We start from the raw sequence: 11,731 nt of genomic DNA, 5'->3' as shown, positions 1-11,731 counted from the left end.
TCAAGTCTGTGGCATGCTCAGTGAGGCAAACCCAGCCCCCTGCGTGGTGTCATCCACTTAGCAAGCAACCTCCTGTGAGACCTTGTTTTTCGTCTGTGGACAGCATTTGGTCAGAGACTGCAGGCAGTAGGGGTAGGTACAGGAAGAGTCCACTTTTTGGCAGTGTTTCCAAATTCACCCACCAAAAATCTCAATTGTTTTTGGTTCCCGATGTTGGCAGTGAATTCCACTAGGATGGGTACCATATGCTCTAGTGTTTCTGAAACCATCCCAGTTTCTGATATTTCTAATATTGTTTCTGTAATCCATCAAAGTGCCCCAGAAATTCCAATATTTTTGTGTACAAACTACATCTATCAGACAACTTCTCACACTAAGTTCAATACAAAAATTCATTTTACCTCAATTGTTGGTTGAAACTAATTCCCTTTGCTTTCATATACCAGCACACTATATGATGAGGTTTATTTCCACCTTAGTAAACTCCAGCCCAAAGAGCAGCATATCAAGTCACTTTAGTCTGGAGTATCCATTTCAGAATGTGATCTCACTGGGTTCCTCAGTGGTATCCACCGCTCTTTAGCAGAAAGGTTTCTGCTCTGCCTACAGTGATTAGAATATTCCAGGGGTTTTGAGAGATGATCATTTCAGGCATGGAAGCATCACTTGGCTTCTGAGCAGTTTGGTCAGAAACGCGTGCCGCCTCTCAGGTTCCGACAGCTGGCTGGTCATGTTCAGTTTCTCAGGTTGATTGCTCTCTGTACTTCAGCACTATTCTTAGGCCAGGAAGAGCGGACGGTGGGGCCCACAGTGAGGCCTAAAGTCCATAGTGAAGGTCAACTGCAATCATTACCATCCAGGGTTCTGTCCCAAGTGTCTGAAGCACTGTCATTAAGGATTCACCTTAGGTTGAAAGCCTGATCACTGTTAAAAAAAACAAATGCCTGAGGGAGCCCAATGCATTCAATTATGGACTATGAACCCCTCGACATGAGTGGGTTAGGAGCTCCTTTCCAAATGGCATCTGCAAAGAGGGAGGCCTGGAAATAATGGAGGTGGGTATTCTAGAGAAGAGTGTAGGAGAAAAACAGATTTTGCGGGGTGCAGAGAGAGGAGAGAAAGAGCTTCCAGGTGGAGAGGGTGTGGACATGGAATGCAATGGACTACAGGGATTAACTTTCCTCAAGCCTTTATTCTACCAAGCACTACACAAAATGCTTTCTGTGTATTTTTATCTGTTTTAATCCTCTCAGTGATCCTGGGAAGTAAAGCAGTATGCTCACTTTACAGGTTAGGAGAACACCAGTCAAAGTGGTTAATAGCTCTCCCAGGATCATTACCTGGGATGTGATGAACCCATGTCCTGAACCCCAGTCTTCTCCTAAAGTATTTATTGTAACGCTCTCTAAATTGGCCTGGGCCTCAAAGCCAATTTTTTTAAAAAAAAACAGTAGACATTTATTTCTTAGAGACTGAGAAGTGCAAGATTAGAGTGCCGGCAGACTCACTGTCTGCTGAGAGCCCTCTTCCAGTTTTCAGACTAAAGCTCAATCTAATAGTAACGTAACAACCCCTATGACAAATCTTGTTGGTCTGGACTCTGAGATGGTAGAAAAAAATTAGGATCTAGGAAAACAGTTTGGCAGTCTCTCAAAAAATTAAATGTAGTATTATCATAGGATCCAGCAAGTTCATTCTAGGTATATAACTAAAAGAATTGAAACAGGGACTCAAACAGATGTTCATAGCAGGATTATTTGCAATAGCCAAAAGGTAGAAACAACCCAAGTGCCCACTGAAGGATGACTGGATAAACAAAATGTGACCTATCCATACAGTAAACTGTTTCTCAGCCTTTAAAAAGAAGAAAATTCTGACACATGCTACAACATGGATGAACCTCAAGGTCATTACGCTAAGTGAAATAACCCAGACACAGAAAGACAGACACTGTAAGACTGTTGTCTTCACGTCTGACGCTGGAGCCTGAAGTCCATAAAGCAGACAGTCTGAAAAGGAAAGGTGGATGTAAAGTGGGCAGGTAAAGAAGCCCTGTTGTTGCCTGCCCTTGGTGTGGGTTTTGGGCACAAGCCAGGCCCTTTATCATGGACCAAAATACACACCTGGCCCGGGAGTGGGAGAGGCTGGGGGGGGAAGCTAGGAAGTGGGGCAATACAGGCACAGCCCCCGTCTCATGCCCAGTGAGGTGAGCGGCAGACAAGAGACCGCATGTGTCAGCTTCAGAATGGCTCCTGCTTCATTTTCACCCTCCTCACCTCCTACAAGAATCTCCTTTATGGATCATCATGACTGGACACATGCAAGGAAAGGAGTTCTTGGAAATGCGATTCCTCCCCATCATGAGGTAGCAGATCCTTGGTTCCCCACTGTGTCAGGGGCCTCCAAGACCACCTCAGATTAAATGATTCACTAGAAGGACTAACAGAAATCAGAAAAACTATTGTATCATGGTTACTGTTTATTACAGTGAAAGGATACAAATTAAAATCAGCAAAGGAATAATAAATACCAGAGGACAAGGCCCAGGAGAGTTTTAGGAAGGAGCGTCCTGTTATCTACACCAGGAGTCCTGTGGGCAGCACTTCATTCTCCCAGGAATGAGGTGTGGTAATATGTACAAAATGCTGTCAGTTAGGGATGCTCACATGAACCTTGGTGTCCAAGGATTTTATTGGGGTAATTATGTAAGCATGGGGTACCCTCATGACCAACTTTAGTCACTCAGATTTCAGTTTCTCCAAAATGATTTATGGCCCACCCCACCATAAATCACACTGTAGCATAGACTCCACTGTGGCCCAATGCCCCAGGTAAGTAAAGACACTCTGATTGGGCAGGAGAGTCCATGGGCTTAGAGTTAGCTCCCAGAAGCCAGCCGAAGGCTAGACCTTTCTTTGGAACATGCAAGGTTTGAACAACCCGAGCCTGCTGGGTCATGCACACATTTTGTTCTTCCATTTTCCAGACTCTAGTTTCCAATGCAGAGTAAAAGTGAAGTCCCATGGTGTTTCATTGGCAACACTAGCCAAGAAGCTTCCTGGGTTAAGGCCCGTAAGTTCTCATCGCCTTCATTTCCCCATCTGTGAGACGATGGTGAAAATGCCCGCTCCGAATTTCCTGAAAGGTGCTATGAGAATCAAATGACACAGTGGATAAGTAAGTCTCGTGTACTTGCTAATCCCAGAGCTAACCAGGCCTGGAATTCAGTTACTTAGGGATTTCTGTCTATTTATGGCCATTTCATTGTTTTCCCCTAACAGTTATAAAATGCTTACTCTGTGCCAGGCACTGTGTCAAGTGCTTATGTGGATTATCTTTTTAATCCTCAAATTATTCTCTGAGGCTAGTACTATTATTACCCTCTTCGAGAGGACTGAGGTTCAGTAAGGTTGCCTAAGGTTACGCTTCTCATTCAATAGCAGAGACAGCTTTTAAACTAGGAAACAAAGCTCCATTGATTGCCTGCCAGACAGGGAGAGCTGCTTCACTCCCTCAAAGGTGTGCTCAGTGAGCCTCAGTTCAAAGGGAAAGGCCGCATATACGAAGAAAAGACAAGGCTTTGCTCCAGTAAGGTGGGATTCTGAAGGGTGTCATTTGATTGTTTGAGGAGAGACTTGTAAAGTCTCCTTTAGAGCTGGTCATTGCTCTAGTTTTTGCCACAAAGTGCTGTTGTCAAACAGGTCCAGATGGGTTGTGCAATTAAGACCAGGCAGGCTCGGATCACAGCAGGCAAGTTCGTATGCACCTAAAGATTGGGGACATCCACCCTGGCCAGTTTGGCTCAGTGGGTGCAGTGGTGGCCCACGGACTGAAGGGTCCCGGGTTCAGTTCTGGCCAAGGGCACGTACCTCAATTGCAGGCTTGATCCCCGGCCCCGGTTGGTTGAGGCACGTGCAGGAGGCAACTGATCAATGTTTTCTTCTCTCTCTCTCTCTCTCTCTCTCTCTCGCATTCTCTCTGAAAAGCAATGGAAAAAATATCCTCAGGTGAGGATTAAAAAAAAAGAAGAAAAAAAAGATTGGAGGCATCCTGCTCTACAGAACTGAGGTGTCTGTACCCAGGGCAGGAGATCGGACATCCCCATATCTGGTCACCTTTCCTCATTGTCGTCCCCCAGCCACCAGCCCTTAGCGGTTATATAAACTGCCAGGAAACTCAGGCTGGCTTTAGAATTCACATTTTGTCAGTTTTCAATAACATCCCTGTCTTTAAGGAAAACCTTTTTATTAGAGAACTGCAGGAGTAAGTACCACCAGTGACTTCTCCTTCCACATAGGCTCATGAGCTGTTCCTTGTTCTCAAGACAAATCCAGAGGAGGAAACCACCATGCAGTTGCTACAAATCCTGGGAACAGTCTGATGCAAAAAGCTCCATAAAAGACTTCAGAGAAGTTCTATGTCTTAAGATAGAACTTAGAGGAAAGACAGAAGCCTTGGCAAGAAACAGCAGAAGGCTTTCAAAAGCTAAAGAGAGCAGATCTGAAGCTCTGTGAAAAGAATGAGTGAAGGAAAGGGTACCCACTGTGGGGAGGAAGCCAGGCTCGCAGTGTCACCCCACACTGAACAGACAGCACCGTGTGGGTGGAAGGGCAGGGTCAAGGCCTCTAAAAGGAAACTTAACTGGAAAATATGCACAACTGGGTCCACTTGGGAGGCACCCAGGAGATGGAGATTGTCATCAGGAAAAGAATCTGCTTTGGAGATGAGAGAGATTAGAGGGGCTTCAAATGTCCAGGAAAAATAAGGATTGTTCAAACAGGGTCAATTTTCAATAAGCTTCTTTCAGGATTATCAGGAATGTTTATCATTATGATTATGATTATTTTAATCCCAGGAAAAAAATAGATGTGTCCTCAGAATATGTAAAAGTTACATAAAATGAAATCACTATAGTCAAGCTGCTACATTTCTAAATCAATAAGGTTGAGGCATAAGGAAACAATCCTGTTCTTATAATTAGCCTGGGAATTAAACTTTTGAACTTTCCAGTCCTTTATCAATGCCTGGATATACATCAAACCTCCAGATAACCCTCTGATTACCCCCTGAATGACTAAAGAAAGAATGTTTATGTATCCAGACCACCTGACATCCAGTATTCAGACCACTGGTCATCTAGAGGATTGCCACACTAGACCGACCCAGAGGCTAAGAATGCTGGACTGATTCTTCTCAAGCAGGCACTTTTTACTATGAGAACTCAGCTTTTCTTTTTCCATCGGAACACTCTGGGTATTGCCTAGTTGTGTTTCTATTTTCCAAACCCTAAGGCACTTGAATAAATCTTTATCATTTATTTCTAGCAATGCCTTAGACTCTTTTTAAGTTTGTTCAACAATGGAGATCATTTATTTGAATGTGAAAACCATACCAGTGTAAGGTTTTCTTTCCTTTTCCAGTCTGTCCCTGGTCTTTCACCCTTGGATTTTATCTTCTCTCCACCCAATCTACTATTTCTTTTTCATGCTTCATGAGATATCCCCATGCCTCTCAGATTACCTTGGATTATTTTTTGTCACCTTAGCTCAATTATTTTTACACTGTTCAGCATGGACTATTACTTCATTAAGCTTCAGGGAATATCAGTCTTAAGAAACATTTATTAAGCACCTAATACATGGCACTGCACTTGAAACAGCCAACAGCAGTCCAGACCAGGCTGAGACAGTGAGGAAGGCTGGGGGCACAGCCTCAGCAGACCTGAGTCTATTCCCACTGCTGCCTCTTACCAGCTTGTTACCATAGAAAAGGTATTTAGCTTCCTTGAGTCTCAGGCTACTCATTTGTAAAATATCACCAACAATTATGCCTGTGTTGCCAACCTCATGGGCTGGTGGGAGGGTTGTAGAAAGCAAGCATGTGATCTTTCGGGACCAACAAACCACTATATGAATAGAGGGGAAAATCTGTAAGACAGCACTGAAACAGACATAGAATCCCACATACAGAGATCTAGAAAAATTCTAGAACAATCTCACACAAGGAGCATATAGAAAAATGGTACAAGACAAGCATGCAAATAAACACATGTTCAAATCACAGAGTCAGGTTCATTTTTGGAAGGCAGTTGGCAGGGAGGGCTGGAGGAGAGGTGAAGGATGTGTCAGTGTTCACAAGTGTGACGGTCTGGGAGCAGAAACATAGAAGCAGCCAGCGTCATATGGAAAACCCAATGACAAAAAGGAGGACTGCCTGTAAGTGTGTGTTGAAGCTTACAGTGAAGTGATTCTCGAGGTAGTGGCACTAATGCAATGTGCTCCATAATGGTATTTGAGTAGCTCAGTTCTTGTAATGAATATGGATTTCTCCATCTGTCAGCAATGAACATGCCTCTGTGTCAGGTGGGCAAAAAGAAATCCGAAGCTGCCCCGTGAGTTGGTTCAGATAAAAGCCACATGGCTTCCTTTGTCTGCGTAAAATCTCCAAACACTGTTTTCTCACAGGACACAAAAGAGTGTCTTTATATTTAAAAAAAGAAAAGATGGCTTTGAGTGATACCTAAGTTGGTGCTAAAGTTGGAGTAAAATACCTCTTTAGAAATCTTGCCTTGGCTACTTTTGTTCACTCATTTAACAAATGTTTATTCAGTGTCTCCTGTGTGGCAGGCGCTCCTCTATGCCATCAGGATACCCCCACGAATGTAACCAACAAAAATCCCTGCCTTTGTAGGGCAGGTGGATTCTTGAGGGGGAGTGGAGAAGAGGCAGGGAGACAGACTATATACAATAATCCTAATAAATAAGAAAGCTCCAAAAGTAATGAGAAAGTGATCAGTGGTACAGAGAAAAGAAACGAACAATTTAAAGAGGATTAGTAGTGCAAGGTGGGGCAGCTGCAGTTTCCAGTGCCGGGGTTATTTGGAGCATATTACTTAACCTCATCAGACTCCACTTCCTTTTTCATAATATGGAACTAATTCCTGCCTTGAAGGGTCACAGCCACGATGAAAGGAGGTGTGTGCTGGGTAAGGGAAGTGCCTGGCAATTAGCTTTTGTGTTTGTGATGTAAGTGCCTAACATTAAATTTTAATTACTGAGGTATCCAGTTCAAAAACATCCATCCCTTATAAATATATTGCCCACTACACAACTAGATAAACAGCCAGGCCACCCCACCCAAGCAGTTTCTGTTTCAGAAAATCCTGGATGACCTAGATAACTGAGCACTTGAGTGACCTTACTTTTCCCTTTCCAGGCTTTAACGCCTGCTCTTATGCTTTAAATTCACCAATGAAGAATGAACCTGTAAAACCCTAGGCACCTCATCTTCAACTCCAATAAAAGCAGAACCCCAGGTCTGTGCTCTCCCCCTCTCTCTCTACCTGTGACCTGGCTGTGTGGCTCCAGGCATGCCAGGTACCCTCCAGGACCTACGAGTAATAACCTTGTTTTTTCCAAGTTCCTTGAGGGTTGGTGTAGACGTGCGTGTGTCTTGCAATCACAGAAACCACAAGGGCTGGTCCAAATGTCTGTGGGGGCTGCCACAAGTAGGATGGGCCCAGGCAAGTGCCCCAGGCATTCCTCACGGATAGCATCACTATGGATAGGCTGAGACTGACATAAAACCTTCTGTCCACATACTCAGGACAGAATAACACCTAAAAAGTCATTCTCTTCACTGTTTTTCACTTAAGCTTTATACACTGGGCACATAAAGAAAGTTAGTAACTGTGTGATTTATGGAGTTTACATTCTCTCTCCCACCAGCACCACTGAGTCTAGAACTAGAACTACTTTAAAGGACATTTGATGCACAGTAATAGAAATGGTTTTAAAATCAAATACCCTTGAGATAGCAAACAGAGACTGAACTCCCAGTTCTTCTGCTCATTGAGCACTGTTGGTGGAGGACGGGAAGGCAGGGAGAGATGGGAGAGCACAGGAGGCCCGGAGGCAAGGCGAGGGGGAGAGACCAGCAGAAGGTGCGAAGAAAAGGCCCAGGGTCTTAGTGGCTTCCTGACAATTTCCAGCTGCCCTGACCAAGAGATGCTCAATAACAGTTTGTTTAATAAAATGCCTCACCTAGGCCAAGTCTATCCAAAAAGCTTAGACTTCAAGCCACAGAGCAGAACTGAGGGAATCTCAGTAAAGGTCAAGGGCCTGCTCAGTTTCATAGACTGTGTGTGGAGCAGGAGAAACAGCTTGCATGGGACACAGAAGCTACAGCTTTGGAGCAGAAATCATTAAGAATTAATCATTTGTGTAGGAGAAAAAAATTGTTTCCTCCTACCTTTCTAAGTTCTTCTGACTGGTCTAGTAATCAAACTGACGTAAGACAGATTGATGGAAGGAAATGACCAAATTTATTACATATGTACACGCAGGGGTTTCATAAGAATATGGGATCTGAGGACAAATAAGGCAGTTGAGCTAAGGGGCAGCAGCGGGGGGTGTCCTTTGGGGTTTCAAAGTGTAGGAAGGCAATTCACATGCAGATAGAAAGCAAATGTTTGGTAGATAAATGTTTGCTGTGTCATCTTTAACAACGGAACACGGCAGTTACAGGAAGGTCAGAGATTCTTCCTGAATCTTTGTTTCTTAAAAATAAGCAGCTTAAAATATTCAATAGCCCCAAAACGGCATATTTTGGGTTGGCAAACTCTGCTTCCCCTCACATTCGTGTTTGGTCTGCGATGGTCATTGTCGAAAACAAAAACAGCTTATCGGCGGTACCAGCTATCTTCCATCCAGGCCAGTTTATACCTTACAACACCCCACCTGCTTCAGGCTAGCACTGGTTTTAGTTCCAAAGCTATTTAGGCTCAATGTTAATGTGTTTTTTGTTGTTATTTTTTTACTAACCATTTACTTCTCACAAGTATCATAGGGAACTAATCTATTAAGCATTAGCATAGAAATTTATTTATATACTAAATTTTATAAATTCATTTTAATTACATTATTTAAATATTGTGCTTTTTATGGCTTATCTTAGTAAGTTCTAAGCCTGGGAGGAGGCTCGCGATTTAGCAGATTTAACAGATGCCATAGGGGGAGCCTGTCCTATGACTGTGCCAGCTGATAAGAAACTGTTGACTGTAGATGCAAACTCAAGGGGTGGCTCAGCTTGTCCTCACCATAGGTCACCAAATGGCAGTCCACCTGGTTCAGGGAAGCCTCCCCAACATAGCCCTGTGGGGCAATGGCTCCCCACCTGTTCAAGTCTGAGATGTTTCCACATCAAAAAACTGTATAGGCCCCACTAAGAACACTTCATCATTTATTTTAAAGTTACTTTAAAGAAACTACAATAACGTTTTTAACACTTTAGTTTCCTGTCTTATAGATGACAGCAGCACCCTCTTACACTGTACAATTCAGTCTACAGACAGTGCTTAGTGGGTACACCCATGTGACAATCCTCACAGGTTCTTCAGACACAGGGTTTGTTAGGAACAACATGAGGGTTCTTTCAAAAGAACTAATGGGATTAACAAACTACCATTGGCCACGATTAACTTAGACCTAATAATATGGAAAGCTGAGATAATATCCAGCTGCAGTTGGACTCTGGTGTTAACTGTCTCGGTGACGATCTGAACTGCCCTTCTATGGTTGAGATTTTTTTATTTTTTTTTGCATCCAACCAGACCTGTCTTTGCTGCTCAGCACTCATGGACATACATTCTGATGTATTCGCTGCAGATAACAGTCCCTTTGCATTTCTCAGTGTGTAGTTCTTTTTGTTTGTTTTCGTTTTTTGTTAATCTTCACCTGAGGATATTTTTTCAATCACAGGTGTGATGTCCCACCGTATTCACAGGTCCCACCACACTCAGGGGAGGGGGTTACCCACGGCATGCACACGAGAGGCCAGAAATCTTGAGGAACATCCTAAAACTCGGCCACAAGCCCTGTCTTAAAAGTCATAAGGTGCTTGTCTAAAGTTCCATGGGCAATAAGGAGCAAAATTGGACTTGTAGTCAAGTGCGAGAGTCCTGAGCTCAAGCCCCATCTTACACATCCCACCCCTGTTCTAACAGCAAACTTCACGTCCCCAAAATAAACCCGTCACTGATGCCATCTGAGGCACCTGCAGTTCATGCAATACTTTGTTATATGAAAAGTTCGCTGTGATTAAAGCTACTTCAAGATCGCCCTGGGAGTACATCTCAGCTCACATGTCAGTCAACTCTAGGCTGAGCCATCAATCCAATTACCCAGAAACCAGCTGATACAAACTATTAATAAGACACATGAAGCAAGGGAGCAGACATCCGTACTCTGTTGCCTCTTTTCTCTTTCTCTTCCCCTCTCACTGTCTTTGCCCAGGTGTCACACCGTTGCTCGTGAAGCTTCTGTGCTTGACCAGTTTCCTGTCTCAGCTTGTCATAATTCCCCCCTACCCTGGCCCTGTGCCCTACATGGAGTGAGCATTCACAAAATGACTGTTGGATTGAACACTTCTCACCTGGTCATAAGCATATTTCAGACTATCTTGATTTTCTCCCCTGAAGTTTCAAGTGTTTGGGAGCATTTGAGTTCATTGACGTTCCCTGTGTATAGAGAGCTGTGTCCGTACAGACGGTGCCTTTTGTCCGCCAGCCATCCACCCAGCGAGCGTGTGGAGTATGAGCTGCACCTTGGCTCAGACACTTCCCTTTCTCAGTAGCATGATGCAGTTCTTTTCCTGCACTGGAGAGCAGAGTGGAAGGAGCTAACATCTGTTGAACACATACTAAATGCCACATACTGCATATATACAATTATTTATTACCTTTCACAGTTGTAGAACCGGAGGCTTAGAAACATTAAATATCTTGTCTGGGGTCATGCAGCTGTTCATGCTGCAGCTGGAAACTGAACTCAGAACTGTTTGGTGGCAAAGTTTTACTCTTTCCATACTTGGCTGTTGAGTTGTTTTCTTCCTCAAATAGAGTGTAGTCCCCCAAACTTTGAAGTGTTTAGATAGGTATGAGTTTCAAGAGTTCAAATGGGACCTCTTCTTAACAGGTATGCATTTCTCAAACATGACATCCTAACAGATTAGTGCTATATGTTTAAGGCTTGGTATTTCTATAGTGCTTTCTACACATGTTTGTTCCTTAGTGTTTTGCAGGCCTGAGACATATCAGTCCTTCAGGAAATATTTGAAGAGAAAAAGGCAGGAAGGGATGAGAGGATGGCCATGTGGGGTGGGATTGGAAGTGCACGCCATGGGTAAACAGAGCAGGCCCCAGAACCAGCTTGTCAGTTGCACAAACTACACCTTCAGGAACATATTCACTGCTTCTGCGTGCTTCTATCGCCACCTAGCCATCCTGGGGAGAAGTGTCCTCTCTGAGCAAACCGCTCCACAAATGTCGTTGACAGTCCTTTCCATGATGTGCACCTGTGTGCTTTGTCTTTTTTATTAGGAGCCTCTTTAGTAGTTGTTTCCAAGGCTATTGCATTTAAAGAGAAATATAAAAATTTGGTATCATTGAGGATTGACATCACTTAAGTCTTCTCAGCCCCCAAAAGTGGGTTTTGTCACTTTTTAAGAAGACTCTCTGACTCTACCATGAACACCCACGTGCACATGTCCATATCCCACCTTGGTTTTAAGGCCAGGTCAAATGCTGTCTCCTTCATGAAAGCTGCACAAGAATGGCTTCTGCTGATTCCACATTTACCATGTGCCAGGGGCTTTATGAGCATGTTTCTTGTATTCTCATGACAATCCTATGAGGTAGGTATGATTCCTTCCAACTTATAGTCAAGGGTACTGA

The sequence above is a fragment of the Miniopterus natalensis genome, chromosome 7 (genome assembly GCF_054644295.1).
Source record: "Miniopterus natalensis isolate mMinNat1 chromosome 7, mMinNat1.hap1, whole genome shotgun sequence".
Classification (NCBI taxonomy): Eukaryota; Metazoa; Chordata; class Mammalia; order Chiroptera; family Miniopteridae; genus Miniopterus; species Miniopterus natalensis.
This window is presented reverse-complemented; position numbering follows the sequence as displayed.